Here is a 19,885-nt window from a genome sequence, read left to right on the forward strand (position 1 = left end):
GGTGATCTCACCCAAGAAAGGAAATTTTAGGGTCAAAAATTTTTAAATGAGGGGAGAGTTGTAACATCCCACTCGAGGGAATCTTAGTACCCAAATACCGTTCAAAATAATAAGGAAAATTAGAATCATTCGGGTGCGCCTGTGATGCCTTTGGATTTGGCGAACACTGAGTTAGCACATAGTAAATGAGAAGTAAGTCTAATGAGGAAAGGTTCACCCTTAGAAGCCTTTCTTTGTGTGCATAGAATGGGAGAAATCTGTTATAGGTAAATGAACATTGTGATGAGAGGCATAAGTCAGTAATAAAAAACCCCCTAACAATAGCCTTGAGCCAGTTAAGATTTAAGGAAACGATGGTTAAAATTCAGCTAAATAAGAACTAAGTAGTTAAGAACCAAAAGAAAAGCACTTGATTAGTATTCTTTAATTTTATAAGATTTGGATAAGACCACCAATTGGCTGATGCGACATTTTTGAGTCCCAATAAAGTCAAAGGTCAAGTCAAAATGTTTAAGGCAAGAAAGATATATTATATCTCTCCTCGGGAGAGCGGAACCAATGGAAGATAGAAAAGCTCCTCTAGGTTAAGTATAAGGCCTGACAAATGGCGAGCCCTATAGTCTATAAGAAAGCAAAATGTTATCCACCCCACTAAGACATTAGACATATATGTAGGTGCGTAGTCTATAATGAAATCTGATGCAAGATGCCGTTAGGAAAGGATTCTTAGTAAAGCACATAGTGGACTCAAGTAATAGAGTCATCACCAAGAAGGCATGATGCCCTAGTTGCAGAAACTATTATATGTGGAAGCCTTTGTGGGTATTCTTTGTTATATGTGATCCTTTGTGGGGGAATATGTTATATGTGAGCCTTTGAGGCTGATTTTGTTATGAGAAGAGCCCGTGTGGCTGAATATGTTAAATGTACCTTCGTGGTGAATTTTTTTGTTTGGATGCCTTTGTGGCTATCTAGTGATGTATGGACACCATTGTGGCTATCTTATGAAGTAAGGACACCCTTGCGGCTTTTTATTTTTTTATGGACACCTTCGTGGCTATCTAGTGCTCCTGAATGTTTTTATAGCTACTAAGTCAAAGGAGGACATCTAAAGTGAAGAGTATGCCTTTGTGGTGCAGTCTATGAAATGACCTTGGGATAACAATTCAAAGGAAAAGCCAAGCAGGTGAACTTTGAATGGAACTGCAGCTAACAAGTTTATGATAATGAAAGCTTGGCAAGGAATATTTCATGCTTAAAAACAAACGAAGTCTACCTTGTCCACCAGAATGAAAGGTGAATTAGAAAGTGTGTCACAAGTACAAGCCCACATGTAGTCAGAACGCTTATAGAGTACGAAATACTATACGGTAAATGAAGGTTTAATACGAGTAATGATAATTCTAGTAAGTACTGGTCTAAGTAGAAAAGTGAAGTGCAATGTTTTAAGCATAATATGAATTGATGATGATTGTGTGAAAGTGTCTTACTAAGTTCTTCTGAACTTATTATGGTTTCTTCTAAATGTAGGATTTATACAGAAGAGTGCACCGAGAGATATGCCAAGGCTATGCCATAGGAGCGGCGGTCCGTGCTAGTATGCATACAAAGGAAGAATGAAAGAAAGAGGAAAGTATGAAAAGAAATCTATATGAAAAGCTTTTGGACTATAAGATATTGACTAAGTTAAACAGAAATCCATTGGGCGTAGTTGAATTTTGTGCATAAGTTGTAAAACACTGTTTGTATATTGATAGAAATAAGGCGAACACAATAGTTGTATAATTCAGATTTTGAACGTGATTTTACATTGTACAAGGAGTTATACCTAATAAGAATATACAAGATAATTAAGAATACAAGTAAAAGAAATTTTATTAGTCGAATAGATACATAAGAAAGTAAAGTAGAAGACTAATGTAACATCCTGAATTAGGGTCTAGTTAGAATAGTGATTTCGAGACCACAAATTCAAAGTAGAAATAATTATTTTATGATTATTTGATAATCCATGACATGAATGCATGCTTGTGTGAAATTTTCATGAAGAAAGTTTATGCCTAAAGTGTCCAATTTGAAGTTAGGAACTAAATTGAATAAGTTGCAAAACTTGAGTTCTAGAAGCTTTAAGCATGAAATTGCTATGGATTATTAATTAGAGGTCCTTAAATAGTAATTTGATGAAGTTCTAAAATTTTGGACAAAAATGGGCATGAATAGGAAAAATTTGAAAGAAAAGCTGTAACACCACAAACCCGGCCTAGACGTTACGGCCGAATCTGGTGTGTCACATTACCTACCACTAACCAAGTTACCTAGTTTACTAAAGTTTGGGCGAGCTTTGCAAAAAACCATTAATGAAGTTTTAAGAGAAATGTTCCGATTCACTAGTGTGAGTCCTATCCATTATCGATTGTTAAGGGTTTAGAAAAACGTGACTTTTGTTGTACTTTGAAAAGTTTCGTTTCGAAGATGTTTGGTTGTCGTGTCGGTTTGAAACGAGTAATTTTTGATAAACCCAGAGTTAACCAATTTCAAGGAATCAATTTAAGTGATGTGAATCTCAAGTCAAAAATGATTTAAGTAATTTAAAAACCCAAAATAAAAATAATAGAGCGGCCTTCTTACAACTTTAACCAAAATAGAAATAATCAAAAATGAATGCGAAAATTAAAAAGGAAGCTACTTGAAACTTATTTAAAACCAGAAATTTAATCTTCATGGCCACTCTGAATCCCGCCCAGCTCCAAGTCCACCAACTAGGGCTCACATGAAAGGATGGAAGAGAAAGGGGGTGAGTTTGGAAAACTTAGTGTATATAGAAAACCCATCCAAAGCCCAAGTCAGCTGATGCGAGGTCGCCCATGAAGACCATGGAATTGCCATCGAGGCCAATCACTCGAGCCTGTACCAAAAGGTTCCAAGAGCTGTAGCAAGTTATATTGCTCGAGTATGGATGGAAGGCGTGGCCGAACATCAAGAGTCTAGCTATAGTAGCTCGTTGTGCAATGTGTTACAAGCTGACTTAGCTCGTGTTAGCTCAAGGGAGCTCAATTTGACACTTAGCTAGCTCATTGAGCTAAATTTCTATTTATTTATTTGATGCATTTATTTGGCTAGAATAAATTATTTATTTGTGTTAGTTAATTAGTTAAATTTATGCTTAACTTAATTAATTAATTAATGTGTCTTAAATCTGGACAATTTTAATTTAAATTATTAAATATGTCTTATATTAGTACATAGCTTAAATGTGTCTAGTTTAGGACATCAATTTAATGTGTCTAGTTTAGAGACAAATTTAATTAATTCTGTTAGAATTTAATAGTATTAATCTTTGCAGCGAATTTAAGATTAAGTTGACTAATGGTTTAAATAAATGTGCAGCAAAGAAGCATTAAAGGAGTAGCATGCATGGAACCGCATTTAAGGAGTTGTTGGTGCAATGTTAGGGACGACATAAATGAGCTGATGGTTCAGCTTTTCAAGGTAACTCTTCGTGGACTTCAAAAGACAAAGCAAAGGTGCTGATTTTTGCTTTCCCAAGCTGGCCGAATAGGTTCCCAAAACCAAGCTTAAAAGCTTTCACACTTGCTGCATCTTCCATTCACATTCTTTGACTTTTCGGTCATGTGTGTTCACACATAAGGAGCTATTCAACTTCGGTTTTCACACTAGTCTAACCATTGACATGCCCCAAGCTGTCCATTAAAGCTAAGGCTATTTAATTTACGAAGTAGCTCATTTAAGGAGCATTTAGCACCTTTGGCCGAATGTAGACAAGACTGTTCAGCCCACCACCTTGACCATTAATATTCAGCTGAATGGACCCCTTCTAGATGCTGTCCAATGGTGTTTCTCATTCTTGAAAACTTCAAGGAAGCTTCCAAGGAGGTTCAAGAATCTTCAAGGATGGTTCTAGCCCCAATTAGTTTTAAAATTGCTGTCCACTCCACTTCCAATTTGACCATTCGGCTAACTACTTGTTTAGCTATAAATAGGGGTTGTTTTCTTCTTGTAATGGCTAATGAACATTTTACGAATTTTCAAAACTTTGTGAGTTTGTTTTCAACTCTCAATTTTCTCCAAAGACTAGTTTGACTTATTAAGAAACCTTGTGGCGTCATTCTATCTTTGTTTCCGAACTTATCACTTTGATTCCCAAAGTGTGGCGTTCTAAGTTATACTGAGGGTTCTTATCATTCTTGATAGTGGGTCAAGGTCTCCATAAACTACCCCATATCAGTCTTTTCATTTTTATTTCTCGGATGTCACATAAGTAGCAGGTTAACACACGACGTTGTGTTAGTTCTTACTTTGGCTCTTAACGAATTCTATCCAACATCAACCCAAAGTATCTATTATCCTCTTTTGTACCTAGTTCTTTCCTTCTAAACAAACATTTCTCGAACGACCCTTAGCTTACTCGATTTTACGATCGGGCAAACATTACGACAGAAATCTCATCCGATGTGAGTAAAAAAACAAAAAAAAAGTCATTTCATGAAATTCAAGTATTGCATTGAAAGTATCATTTTGTAGTCAAAAACAAAAAAAAAATTCAAAGTTGAAAAAAAAATCGAAAAAAATTTCAAAAAAAATTTCAAAAAAAAATGATTGGAAGTTGTTTTTAAAATCTGTGACTTTTTTTTTTTTGCACTCACCTCGGATGAGATTTGTGTAGTAATGTTTGCCCGATCGTAAAATCAAGTAAGCTAAGGGTCGTTCGAGAAATGTTTGTTTAGAGGGAAAGAACTAGGTACAAAGTGGTTCGGTAGGATAATGGATAGTTTGTGTAGATGTTGGGATAGAATTCGGTTAAGAGCCAAAATAAGAACTAACACAACGTCGGTGTGCTAACTCATTACTTATGTGACACTTGAGTTGAAAAATGAAAAGACGGATATGGGGTAGTTTATGGAGACCTTGACCCACTATCAAGAATGATAAGAACCTCGGTATAACTTAGAACGCCACACTTTGGGAATCAAAGTGATAAGTTCGGAAATAAAGATAGAATGACGCCACAAGGTTTCTTGATAAGTCAAACTAGTCTTTGGAGAAAATTGAGAGTTGAAAACAAACTTACAAAGTTTTTAAAATTCATAAAATGTTCATTAGCCATTACAAGAAGAAAACAACCCCTATTTATAGTTAAACAAGTAGTTAGCCTAATGGTCAAATTGGAAGTGGAGGACAAAGAATTTTAAAACTAATTGGGGCTGAACCATCCTTGAAGATTCCCGAACGTCCTTGGAAGCTTCCTTGAAGTTTTCAAGAATGAGAAACACCATTGGACAGCATCTAGAAGGGGTCCATTCAGCTGAATATTAATGGTCAAGGTGGGTGAATGCCTTGTCTACATTCGGCCAAAGGTGCTAAATGCTCCTTAAATGAGCTACTTCGTAAAACTAAATAGCCTTAGCTTTAATGGACAAATTGGGGCATGTCAATGGTTAGACTAGTGTGAAAACCGAAGTTGAATAGCTCCTTATGTGTGAACATACATAACCGAAGAGTCAAAGAATGTGAATGGAAGATGCAGCAAGTGTGAAAGCTTTTAAGCTTGGTTTTGGGAAGCTATTCGGCCAGCTTGGGAAAGCAAAAATCAGCACCTTTGCTTTATCTTTTGAAGTCCATGAAGTGTTGCCTTGGAAAGCTGAACCATCAGCTCATTTATGTCGTCCCCAACATTGCACCAACAACTCCTTAAATGCGGTTCCATGCATGCTACTCCTTTAACGCTTATTTGCTGCACATTTATTTAAACCATTAGTCAACTTAATCTTAAATTCGGCTGTAGCATTAATACTATTAAATTCGGCTGTAACTAATTAAATTTGTCTCTAAACTAGACACATTAAATTGATGTCCTAAACTAGACACATTTAAGCTATGTACTAATATAAGACATATTTAATAAGTTAAATTAAAAATGTCTAGATTTAAGACACATTAATTAATTAATTAATTAATTAAAGCATAAATTTAACTAATTAACTAACACAAATAATTAATTTATTCTAGCCAAATAAATGCATCAAATAATAAATAGAAATTTAGCTCAATGAGCTAGCTAAGTGTCGAATTGAGCTCCCTTGAGCTAACACGAGCTAAGTCAGCTTGTAACACATTGCACAACGAGCTACTCGAGCTAGACTCTTGATGTTCAGCCATGCCTTCCATCCATACTCGAGCAATGTAACTTGCTACAGCTTTTGGAACCTCTTGGCACCGGCTCGAGTGATTGGCCCCGATGGCAATTCCATGGTCTTCATGGGCGAGCTCGCATCATCAGCTCAAGCCCATTGGGCCTAAGCCCTATTCAGATAATCATGGTCTCGGGTCAAGCCCTTTCGTATCACGATAAATTGGGCCTTATCCCCTTTTCAGATAACAGTATGTCCCGTAGGCCCATTCCAGAATAGAACAGACATATTCATGTATGCAAGCCCAACCCAGCCTATAACCAACCGCTACACTCCACCCGTACCAGCCCTCCACTCCATGTGGGGAATAGCTCAACCCACCTAGCCCTACACTCCACAGTTGCAGCATAGCTGCTCAAATATCAGTAAGTTAAGGCAAAGCCTCCAGTACGTAGTCAAGCCACTTTTGGTACTTCCTCCATCAAGAACCCAGTCCCATGCATCAGATAATAATAACATGGCATGCAGTAAATAGTAACAGTCAAACATGCATTCAGGTCATCCTTAACCCTAGGGGTATATCAGTAATTTTGCTCCTTGGGGTAAAACTGTAAACTTTCCACCTATAAAGGTATTTTAGTAATTTTATCAGTTTTTAGGGTTCCCATGAATGTTACGGTCCTTACTAGCCCATTTGTCATCGCAGTAATTTATTTATCTTAATTTCACAATTTTAGCCATTGGGCCCTAAAATCCATAATGGGCCCTACAATGTCCATTAGCAATTTAAGCCCATTTAATTCAAGTTTTATGACCAGTTTACCGGTTTAAGCAGTTTCGATTCTACAATCTAACAGAACATACTTATTGCCTATTTTTTTATAGTATAAATATTATTAATTATTATTATTACCCGTATGGGCCCGTAAGCCCATTGGGCCCAGTTTTAGCCTATCGAGGCCTAATTACCGAAGTGCACGAAACTTCACACACGACTAACTTACCACTTTCGATTTCAGATCTAATGATTTCTAAACATCTTGTGAGCACTCGCACACTCACAAGCCCACGAAATGCCGGAATTTCGGCATTTCAGCTTTTGTTGAATTGAACTATGAGAGGGTGTTCGATACACACTTGTTTCGCGACGACTGCTACTGAGATTCCTTACAATGTCCTACAATTGATTACCACAATTCTTAGGTTGCAACCCACAACAACCAATCCCAATATTCAGCAACCCATATTTGAACCATGCCCCTAAAGCCTTTAGAATCTTACCTTTTTGCCGAAAACCGACGACTAGATCTAAGTCTAGTTGTTCCAAAGATCCAAGCCTTCGATCAAACCTCTAGAAGACACTAATCACCAAAAGAAATTGTCGGTTAAAGACCATTAAAGCCCTATGCCCAAATCGACAGCCTCCCTAGATTTTAGGGACTTCGGCTTTTCTAAATTGTAAAATAAGACTAGATCTGAGGTGATGAGCAGTTACCACTTATTCCTTTTTGATTTCTATGCAGATCTGATGCAGATCTATCCTCCAAACGATAGTAGAACTCGAATCCAAGAGATCTGAAGTTTTGACTATAAGTCCCTAAATCTATGGTATTTTGGCTTTTTAAGTGATGAAGAAGATGACGATTTGAGGCTATAACTTTGAAGTAATGTTGCCGACAGATACTAAAGTTTTAGAGAAGATGAAAATTGATAAAAAAAGAACAAAAATAACTGAAGGATTTTGGCTTGGAGAAATCAGCACAAGAAGTGAGTTTTTGGGATTTCGGCTTTTATGGCAATCGGCTATGGAGGTTTTGTGGAGGATGGGATTGATAGAGGAGGTGAGTAAGGTGATCGAAAGGTTTTGGCTAGAAGAAAAAGCAAAAAGGAAGAAAAAAATGGAGGAAAAAGAGAGGAAGAATAAATTTGCACCAAGGAGAAGGAATTTGCGTTTTCGGCTTTTGTGAGAACTCAGAAAAGATGAATGGCAGTGAAAGCTTTCAGGTGGCTAACCCTAATTCCCCAAGACAGAAAAAGAAAAGAACCTAACCCTAATATCAACTAAAACAATCGGTCCAACCTCCCTAAGGCCCTTGCCGAAATTCACTTAAGTGATCACATACCCGGCACATGCCTAAAATTAAAAAGTAACAATATGCTTACCTTGCAACTTGAACCCTGGACCTTTAATTCCTTCCCAGATGCCATTTTTTTAGGAACTTAGTGGTACCACCTTGCCACTTTACCAAGGCCTTATTTGTGTCCTATTTTACCACCTCAACTTTAAAAGCCTATATCGCCAGAACCCTCTCTCCCAAAATTAAAATTCAGGAATTGCCTCGAATTAAATTTACTCTTGGGCCTTTTCTCCCACTCCATAAACCCTTTGTAATTTATTTAATTACTAAAATAAACATACGAAATAATAATAATAACATCCAAATTATTCAGGCCATTTTCCACTCGAACCCAGACTCAAGGCCCAATACTTCCAGGCCCAAAAATCGGGGCGTTACAAAAGCCTTAAGGGCATTTTGGCCATTTTGTTAATAAAAGAATAAAAAGGGAAAAATCAAGCAAAATTTGCTCATCTTCTCCATGCCATAGCCAAAATTTCCATGCTCACTATAGCTAGGGTTTCTTCAACTTTCAAGCTCAATAGTAAGTGCATCCTAGCCCCGTTATTAATGTTCTTTACATTTTTGAAGTTGTCATCAACCTATCTAGCTATTTCTACCATTATTTTGAGCTAGGGTTCATGTTCAAAAACTTACCCGTGTATGACATGCATGTATTTTGATGTTTAATGGAGGAATATGAAAGTTTGATGTGTGTGTAACATCTTTTACTAAGTGATTTTTGATGGAAATGCATGAAAAGGACCTATTTGTAAAAGTGGTAAAATGGGTAGTAAATATGTGAAATAAAGAAAAATATGGGCTGCTAGGAGTAGGAATATGAATTGGCTAGGCTTGGGTATTAAAGAAAATACATGCATTTCATTTTACGAGCCTAAAGACCAATATATAAATAAGTAAAAAGTTAGGGGTAAAAAGGTAATTTTACCAAAGTATGTGTTGAGGGTCGATTCAAACAATGTTTGTATTCAATAAGTTAAATTTGGCATTATAGATCAAGAAAAACGTGATTCAGGTCTTGATCGGGGGAAAAACAAGGTTTACGAAGAATAGGATTGTTTTCATCATTTTGTACCGAGGTAAGTTCATATACAAATAATGTGATGTTATGTTATATTTTTGATGCTTGAATATTATGCGAATTCAAATTCTTTAATGCTATTATGAGTTATGCTTTGATTGCTCCATGGGTAAATGATTGGTATTTTGGACATTGAGATCGACATTACGAGCAAACTTGACAGAGATGTGATATCAAAAAATCCCGTTTGAACCTTAAGAATAGTTTAGGATAAAAGTGACATGTCACTAGGAATCATGTGATTTATGAGCTCATGAGATATGTGATGTATGTTTATGTGGTTTCGAGTGCTAGTCTTGTACGTCCTACTGGTGGCTGGGTAGTCCGGCATGTGTTGCAGATACTTGACAACTTGTACGAGCAGCCCGTGTAGTTACGTCCTCACCGACAGCTTGTTTGAGCAGACCCTTGAGTAGCTCGAGAATGAGCTTTTATGTGTTATGAGATATAAGGTAGCTTTAGCTACGTATGTACGAGCTTTCCGTGTATCCAATAGTATTCCGAGTGTTCAACGGGTAAATTATCGAGTAACTTGACAGAAGGCCCAATAGGTAAGTCAAAGAGAAGAATGAGTAAGAGGTTATATTATGAGTTGATACAAGTATGTATACCGAACTCATGAGTAATGCCTTGGTATGTGATGATCTTATGGCAAAGTTGTTTATGTGATGAGTAAGTTTAAATGGTTTGATGAATTATAATTATGTTCATTATGTTAAATCTATGTTAATTACTTGTTTAGATAGCATGTTATTTGCATATGGACTTACTAAGCTTTAATGCTTACCCCCTTCCTTTCCATCTTTTATAGTGTCGCCAAGCCAGCTCAGGGATCGAAGGACGTCAGAGACTCGATCACACTATCAATTGGACATTTGGGTATAGTTAGTCTCAACATTTTGAGTATGGAATGTATAAGGGACTTGTTCATTTTGTTATGTGTCATATTGATTAGCCAAATGAGTTGGCTTATGATGGTATTATGATTCATTTTGTATAAAGCCATGAGATGTGGCTTATATTTGCTTTTCGGGTTGTAACCCTAATTATTTATGCATGCATGCAATGTGTTTATGCTTTGTGATGTGGTTGGTGGTTGCTTGTTGGAAATGGATATGATAAATGGCACATATGGTTAATGACTGAATTGGGTCTAATAGGTATAACTATGTTCATGGTAAAATTGAGTAGGTTGAAGGTAGGTTTATAAGGATGAATAAATATGAAATTGGTATGGAATGCCATATGAAAGCATGATGGTTTGAGCATGTGATATGTTGACATTACAAAGTCATAGATTAATCATGATTGTGAGCATTTGAGTGACTAAAAGTGCTATGTTGCATGCCATCAAAAATGTATAAGTGAGTGAGCATTTAAGGGTGGCAAATGGCTTGGAAATTAGCCTAGAATTTGCCCACATGGGTAGATACACAGGCATGTGTCTAGGCTGTGTGACACACGGTCTACCCCATGGGCGCGTGATCCTGCCGTTTACAAACACAGAGTGCGCCAATTATTCAAACACTTTGTGGTAACCGCCAAACATTCTGCAATCATTCTTACAAATATTCACATGCTTTTTCAAGGTTATGCATCCAAAGCATACCCATTCACTACTTTCATACACAATCATGGTATTAGACATAAATCAGAGCAGACACAAATGTAATTCAATCAAAGACACAACATGATTGATCACCCAAAAGTGGAATACAAAATCTCACCTAAAATCCTTCCTCCTTTTCAGCTTAGCTTGTCTCAATGCTAGGGCCTCCTTCATCCTGGCAGCTATGCATGACAACCATTTATAGGTTAATTCGAAGTTAGTTAAACCTTAGAACCCAGATTCCATTTTCAAGAACTTAGTAGGAAATCCTAACTCTCAATTTTCCTCAAATCCACAAGTAAAGAAAGATAAGAAAAGCTAACTGGTTAGAAATTTCTCTACTTTCAGGCTTTGATTCTCACAGCTGTTACTCTATACAGAGCTCTTCTTAATTCTTTTCTTCTTCGGTACAACTGAAGAAAGCAATACAAGTAAGAAGAGATTTTGTAGATAAAATTGAGGAGAACTTTTCCTTTTTCAAGAATATCCACTTTCAGCTATATATATAACTCTTATACACAGCCTCCCAACCTCTTTTGGCCAATCACCGACAATCATTATGTCTCCCACTAGAGAACCAATCGGTTCTATCCTACCTAAACCAGGCTTGAGACTTAGCTATTTACTCGCCAGTCACCAAATTTTCTAAAATTCCTAGTAGAGTCCTCCAACTCTCTATTTTGCTTAATTAACTCCCAAAGCTCCTTTAAATTCAAGTCCTTAAAGAAATATGAGTGTGACACTAAACACCTTAAAATATCACAAATATGGAAACGATTAAACATAAGACATAAAATAGGACATACAAAACAACTATGCTTAAAAACACATGAAGACACAATAACATTAAAAACATGAATTTAAAACACAACATATTTAGACACAACATTATCAACAAAACATATCTAAAATACTTGGGCATGAAATAAGATGCAAAATATTTGCCTAAACATAAATATTAACAGATAAAATATGCCATGAAAATAGTAAGGTGCGGATAAAATAAAGAATTAAATTTTGAATGTTACAGTTCATGTAGAATTTGGGCTTCACAGATTTTGTCCCAATATTTTAGATCAGCCCGTGAATGCCTCTTTAGGCCCATTATCCTGAATACATATCAGTGGTCCGACAGATACGTTAAAGGCTCCTTTGAACTTAAGAATGGCCCTTTTGGAATAGGCCCTCTGCAAATCAACCTCGTTAACATTGGATTTGGGCTCGTAACCCAAGTTATCCCATGCCCAATTCTAGATCCATTTGAGATATGTGATTGGATTTTGGCCCAATCAGAAGCCCATATGGTAGCATAATCACATGATGTGATCAGGATCACACCAAGTCATTTTTCTTTATGATTAATGGCTTAATTACTATTTTATAGTAATTGACTTTTCATGAAGGAATATGTAGTGGTTACCATGAGAAAATAGGATCATATTGGGAGAGCAGATTTATCTCAAAGAGATTAATGATATCCTGTGAGGGTAACACACTTATGACAAGGTCACTGAACAAGAACTAATCGAGTTACTTTCGTAATGGTATGTCATTAGGGAAAGCTCAGTCACAATACTATAGTGGAATGAAAATGTGACTAAATGAGTTTATAATTATTAGGGGAAACGTTAAAACTTAATTATAAATCATTTGAGCCCTAATTACATATATCGATCCCTCCGCTAGCTCGTTGAAACCAGAAATGAGTTGCATGTTGAATCAAATGAACAAAAATGGTAAAGAAAGAAATTAGAAACATTTGAAAATAAATGTGGTTTTCTAACTAAATGGAAATGACCTGAAAAATTAATATATGGTTTTCTAATTATTAATTATTGGGTTAAATATAAAATTGTCCACTTCTCCCAGATTGGTACTTATGGTTTTTTTATCTCAGATTAATACATGAACTTTTGTTTTTGTCCACTATATTTGTACTTGAGCTTAATGACGTTAATTTTTTAATGACGTGGCAGCTTCGGTCAATCGCACACTACCATCCGTCACCTTCTTTGACCCATCCCCTTTATTTATTTTTCCTTTCATTGTTCCTTTAATTATGTTTTCCTTTTATTGTTCCTTTAACCCTTTTTCTTCAACGATTCTTTCATGTTTCATTGTTCCTCTATTTTTTTTAAAGCAATTTGTTTTGTGCCTGACTTGTTCGTCTTCTTCCTATCTTCCATATTTTTCCTTTCACCATCTGTTTCGTCTTCTACCTCTTTGTTTTTTTCTTTTTTCCTTTCACGATTTGTTCATAGCACTTTTTAAGGAAGAAACTAGGTGAAAATGTCTTCTTTTACAAATAGAATATCAAGTGCTCAAAAAAGGGTTTTGTACTGCCACTGCAAGTTAAGGGCTTCCATTTGTAACACGAATACTTCAAAAAAAAAGGGAGAAAATTCTTTGGGGTTAAAAACTACAAAGAGGTAAATTAGGGCTTGTTTTTGGTCTTCCATAGTTGGGTTTGTGAGAAACAAAGGGTTTTGTAATGTTAGTTGAAGATTTTTGTGCAAGTTCGTGTACTAACATTTTGTAGCAATTTGTGTTGAAAATATATTCTGAGATTTTTAATATTCTGTTTTTGTTGTTGTATGTGAGAAATGAAGATCGGGGGTTGTGATTTTTTTTGGTGGGTTGAAGGTAACAATGACGGTATGGATTCAACTACAGAAGAACAAGGATACACAATTGATGAAATAATGCTTCAAAATAAGATGTTGTGTAACATCCCGATTTTGGGCCTAGTCAGAATAGTGGTTTCGAGACCACAAATCTGAAGTAGAACTATTTTTTTTATAATTATTTTGAGGTCTATGGCATGATTTCATGATTGTGTGAAAGTTTCATGAAGAAATTTTGTGAATAAGTGTCCAATTTGAATTTTACAACTAAATTGAAAAAATTACAAAATTAAAGATTCTAAAAGCTTTAAGTATGAAATGGCTTTAGATTATTAGTTCTTAAATAGCAACTTTCCCAATTTCTATTTTTATGGACAAAAATGGGCATGCATGGGTAAAATTTTAAAGAAAAGCCTTAAAGGGATATTTGTCATTTGGTTAATAAAAGAATTAAAAGGGAAAATGAAGTGAAAATCTTGTCAATCTTCTTCAAAGGTGTGCCGAAATTTCTAAAGACCATAGCTAGGTTTTTTTTCTTCAACTTTTCAAGCTTGGAAGCAAGTACATCCTAGCCCCGTTTTTTATGTTCTTTATGTTTTTTAGATCCTTGAAGCATGATCTAGCTATTTCTACCATTATTTTAAGCTAGGGTTCATGTTCAAAAACTTACCCATGTGTGTCATGCATGTATTTTTGTGTTTAATGGAGGAATATGAAAGTTTGATGCATGATAAACATATTTTACTAAGTGATTTTTCATGAAAACCCCTAAAAGGACCTTTTTGTGAAAGTTGTAAAAATAAGCAGTAAAAATCTAAATTTAAGGAAAATCTAGGTTGTTATGAGTATGTGTTAGGTTTGACTAGGCTTGGGTAACAAAGAAAAGGAGTACATTTCATTTTATGAGCTTAGGGACTAATTTATAAATATGTGAAAGTTGAAGGGAAAAATAGTAATTTTGCCAAAATATGATTTATGGGCTGTTTTGAATAATGTGATAATTAAATAAGTGAAATTTTCTATTATAGATCAAGAATAATAGAGTCCGAGCCTAGACCGGGGAAAGAGCAAGATCTTGGACTAAATCGAATTAATTGTCCATATTTTGTACCGAGGTAAGTTTGTGTGTAATTGATACAACATTTTATTATGTATTTAACATTTAAGGTTGCATGAATTGTGTATTAGTGAATATTATTGATGTTGTCTGACAAGGATTTGAGGTGACGAAAGCCGGTTGAATCTTAGGAATACTTATGGTACAAATATCTTGACATTTGGGTTGATGAAATCCCGTATAAGACCATATTTGGGATATGGCATCGGCATCAGTATGTGTTATCTTGTAAGACCATATATGGGATATGGCGTTGATATGAGATTTTGTGTAAGACCACGTCTAGGACATGGCATCGAAATGATATTTTGTATAAGACCATATCTAGGATATGGCATTGATGTGAGATCCCATGTAAGACCACGCCTGGGACATGGCAATTGTATCTTATTGGGTGTATGAAAATCCCTAGTATCCATAGTATTCGAAGTGGTTCAACGAGTAGTCTAAGGATTGGTTAAAGATATGACAAGGTATGATCATGTTGAAAGGATACAGGTATGTACGCAAGCTCGTAGTTATTAAGATTATGAAATGATAAAACTTCGGTAAAAAGTGAATGAATGAACTATGATCATGAGTTTATTGTTCTCTACGTAAATGACATGAGATAAAGTATACCTTTGATATTTGATGACATTGTGGTCAATTATATTAAGTTATATGTATAATGATGCATGGTTAATGTTGTTAATATTTACATGCAAACTTACTAAGCTTTAAGCTTACTCCCTTTCTTTTCCATTTTTCTTATAGTATTGCCAAGCTAGCTTGGGGATCGAAGGACGTCGGAGTTTGATTCACACTATCAAACTAAGTATTTTTAGTATGGCATGTATAGGGACTTGGTCTTTTTGTTATATGTCATGTTGATTTAGCCAAATGTGTTGCTTATGATGATATTTGATTTATTTTGTAAAAGGCCATGACATGAGGCTAATTATGAATATTGGGTTGTAAGCCAATTCAATTATGCATGTATGTGCCAATGCCATTATGATATGGCCCATGGTTATTGATAGTTGAATGATGATGGTATTTTGGTGTGTGAATAAGTTAATATGTTAATGCATGCATGCAATTTAGGGAATACTATTTATTTGTATATGTGTGTGTTGGTAAAATTGGTTTTCCATGATATGGAGTCTTAATCAAGTACAATATGATGAGCAGTTGTCATGTATGAGCTATGTTCATAAAGGTTTAAGTACATGAAATTTATGTCATCTGGAGGTGCCATTGAAGTCATGTTTGTGTATGTACAATTAAAGGTGGCAATTGGCTTGGAAAATAGCCTCAATAATTGTCCACATGGGTAGACACACGGGCATGTGCCTAGGCCATGTGTGACACACGGTCTACCCCATAGGCGTGTGGTCCAGCCATGTGTCCCCTGCAACCTAATTAATGCAAAATAGAATGCCTATTAGTAAACACACAGGCAGAGACACTGTCATGTGTCTCAACCATGTGGAGGACACAATCTTGGGACATGGGCGCGTGCCCTGGCCGTGTGAAGTCTACACTTTATTTCAAGAATTTAATTCACCACATAGCCTAAGCACATGGGCATGTGCTATGGCCGTGTGACCTCATTTTACTAATGATGTCATAAACAAAGAGTTACACAGGATGAGGACACGGGCGTGTCCCAAGCCACACGGGCATGTGTGATCACATGGCCTACCCACAAGGGCGTGTGGCTCTCCAAAACATGAAAATTTTCTAAGTGTTGTAAAAGTTCCGAAGGTTCTTGATTTAGTCCCAAATCACTTCCGATGTATGATTTGGGTCTCGTAGGCCCATAATAGGGATGATATGAATATAATGCAAAGTTTTAAATTTGGACAGAAATTCATGTTTTGATTTTGTATGAATGCTTGTGTTTAAGTCTGGTAATGCCTCGTACCTTATTCCAGTGTCGAATACGGGTAAGGGGTGTTACATGTTGCTAGAGAATACGAGATTAAGACTTGAAAACGATGAGTTCAATATTGAAGAAATGTGAAGAATGTGATTGAATGTAACCCGTTCAGAAGAGAAGACCACACTGTACAAGGCTAAAATATTAAGGAGAAACAAAGTAATAGTTTCCTATAATTTGTTAATTGTATCATGGATGGTGTTTTTGGGTTATCTTGCTTGTGGATGGTGAAATGTTGTCGATGTATTTGTTGTATTAGTTGCTAAGAATTAATGAATTGAATGGAAAATCTTTTTATGTTGTTCTAAAATGTTGTTGCAAAAGAATCATCAAATACCAAGATGCGAATTTAATGAGAAATCTTTTTATGTTGTTGTAAAGTATATGCAGATACCAAAATTGACATCAACAATATAGAACCATCAAATAAAACCATCATATAAATGATCTATGGAAAGACAAAATCATATTAACATTAACAAAATAGAAAGATAAAATTACCCAACAAAATAAAGTGCCACCAAATTATCCATTGTATGTTAACTAATTGAACCCAACTAGGAGTTATAAACAACAAAATAGAGTCCATAACTCATCCACAAAATCATATTGACATTAACATCAACTATCTTCATGGCTTATCATTGTGCTTGGGCGACTCTTTGGACTGGTAATGCCCTCAACCTGACCCAATCAATCGGATCTGAATCTTATGTGTTACATCCTACATACAGATGTAACTTAAATTTTTTTCCTATTCATTAATGTGTATGTCTCTCTATGAGTGTTATAGTATCTCTTATTGATGTTCATTGTATGGTTGCATTTACATTTCACCTATGTGAAAACTACTATCAATGGCTAGTACAAAGTTTCTTATAAAAATACAATGTATGGTTATTATTTCGACTCAATAAAATTTAAAACTTCCCTACTTTATCTCTTAGTGTACTAGATATACTTTGGGATACTACTTAATGAACTTCAGTGTAAACTTAGACATGCCATTTGAACTCCTCTGTATGCATAACAACCCAATGTTTCATTCCCTTGGCGTAGCCTTGTTTCGTCTCTCGGCACATATTCCTTTGCAGACCTGAAAACAGAAACAACTTTTTTAAGTTCATAAGACCTTAGTGAGCTAAACCTTAGGATACCTTTTTCGTTCATTCTACGTTGCATATGTTATTTTTCACATCCTTGGGGTATCTCTTGACCTTTCTTTCTTCTTTAGGGAGTACAATACTAAGGCTACCATCTTTCTTTCTTCAGAACAATTTATCCTCTTTTTAGCGTACTATACTTAACATCTCTTTATTTTCTATATCCTTTCTTAAATCTTACCTTATTATTAGACTTAATATATTTTTCCATACTTACTAGTCTTATTATTTTCTTCAGGTGAGGTAGACTATGCCCAGTACATAACTTAGAATTCGCCCAGCTCTTCCTTACTTTAATGCTCTCTCTAGACATACTTTCAACACATAACCTTGCCTTTCTATATACTCTGGCGTACACTAGCCTAGTCCTTTCAAACTGTATGAGGTTTGCCGAAAGGTGTTGTCTTTAAATGGTCATCACGAGAGTCGTTCTTCAGATTATGCCATGAATGCCTTCCTTTCCAAATATTGCTACAGAGGCTTTCCTTTCAGAGTCTCGCTATAAAGACATATATTTAACATAGATTGCCAAAAAGGCTTCCTTTTAAGAGAGATTGCCACAAAGGCTTACTTTTAACAGATAAAGCAACAAAGGCTTCCTTTTAGAGATAGCCACAAAGGCATCCTTTTATAGATATTGGTGTTTTTAATGATAGGGATTCGCCTAAATTCACCATCGTGAGGTTTTCCCCTCACCCAACCATCCTTTAAATCTTTTCTATATGATGCCATAGCCTAGCCATGGTATTAAAGATTCGTTTTTTTAGTCTCGATAGACCCCTTTAAACGACTTTAAGGATAGACATAGACACTTCATGCTAACTCATACTTGATAGACTCATTCACATCTGACTTACTCATTACAGACTCTTTCACAACAGACTTGTTCATGTTATCAAAACACACTTTACTCATTCAGTCACATAAACTATTGAGCTCAGAGATCATATCCATACAAATCATTCATACAAGTTGATTAGAAATACATTTCCCATAGAATCATCACATCATGCATTTCTAGCTTATTTTCACAGAAGGTTGTAGAATGCATAATACATTCGCAAGAGTCGACTTTGGGACTTACCTGACTTATGTCTTTAATAGCTCTAAACACCAGATCTAAGCTTTTATCGAGTAGATTGGCAACCCCTAATTGACAGGAGATGGGAACTTATCAAGATATGTACACTTAACTCATTTTCTTTCACTTTGAACATAAAAAATCTCTAAATAATACATTACAATACTTATTTTACCCCATTAAACTGAGCTGTTCCTTAACAGCTTAATATGTAAGGTTGTAGATCTTAACTTAAAAAGGGGCATCTCAGAGCCTAGATCCATATCTTTAACTCAGCTTGAAGGATGATAGGAATTCTCTCTATTTCTCCCTTTTTTTATAAATAGATATTTCTTCCTGAAAAGGTAAGAGAAAGGTCTCCCATTTCTTACCCGAGTTACATTGATATTTTACCTTTGTCCTTATGGATATTTGACACACGTTCCAATCCTTACAATCCATCAGATAAATTCTTGGCAGTTGTAAAGAGACGTGTACGGGAATACATATATTTACATAACATACCCTTAGGCCTTAGTCCATCCTTTATCCTTAGTCATTACGTTAGAGCGTAGCTGGTATCTTAACTAATCACACTTTGCACGTCATGGGTTCTTGGCGATGACCCTATTGTCCAAGTTTCCTTAATACATTACTAGACTTCTTTTTCTAAATGGTTTTTTCATTTCTAACGCAGTTTCTTATCCTAGTCGAATATTGGTTACATGCCCACTTAACATGCCAAGAGCATTAATAGGGTAGACAACACTTTACCATTTGAAGTAACACTTAGTTTACTTATTAAGTTCAAAGCACGCCCAAATATCAAGCGTTACCCTACTTTTAAGGAAATTGTGTTCAAACATTGTGGTCTCAGACTTAGCTTAGAGCAGTACCTCACCATTCTTCTAGTTTTACTATCTAAAGAAAAGGAAGAGAGAAGATATTTTCTTCTTAACCTATCTTAAACACTTAACTCAACCTAGTTTTTATTGAAACTTGTTAAATGTCAGATCAGTC

Source organism: Gossypium arboreum, chromosome 13, assembly GCF_025698485.1.
Source record: "Gossypium arboreum isolate Shixiya-1 chromosome 13, ASM2569848v2, whole genome shotgun sequence".
Taxonomy (NCBI): domain Eukaryota; kingdom Viridiplantae; phylum Streptophyta; class Magnoliopsida; order Malvales; family Malvaceae; genus Gossypium; species Gossypium arboreum.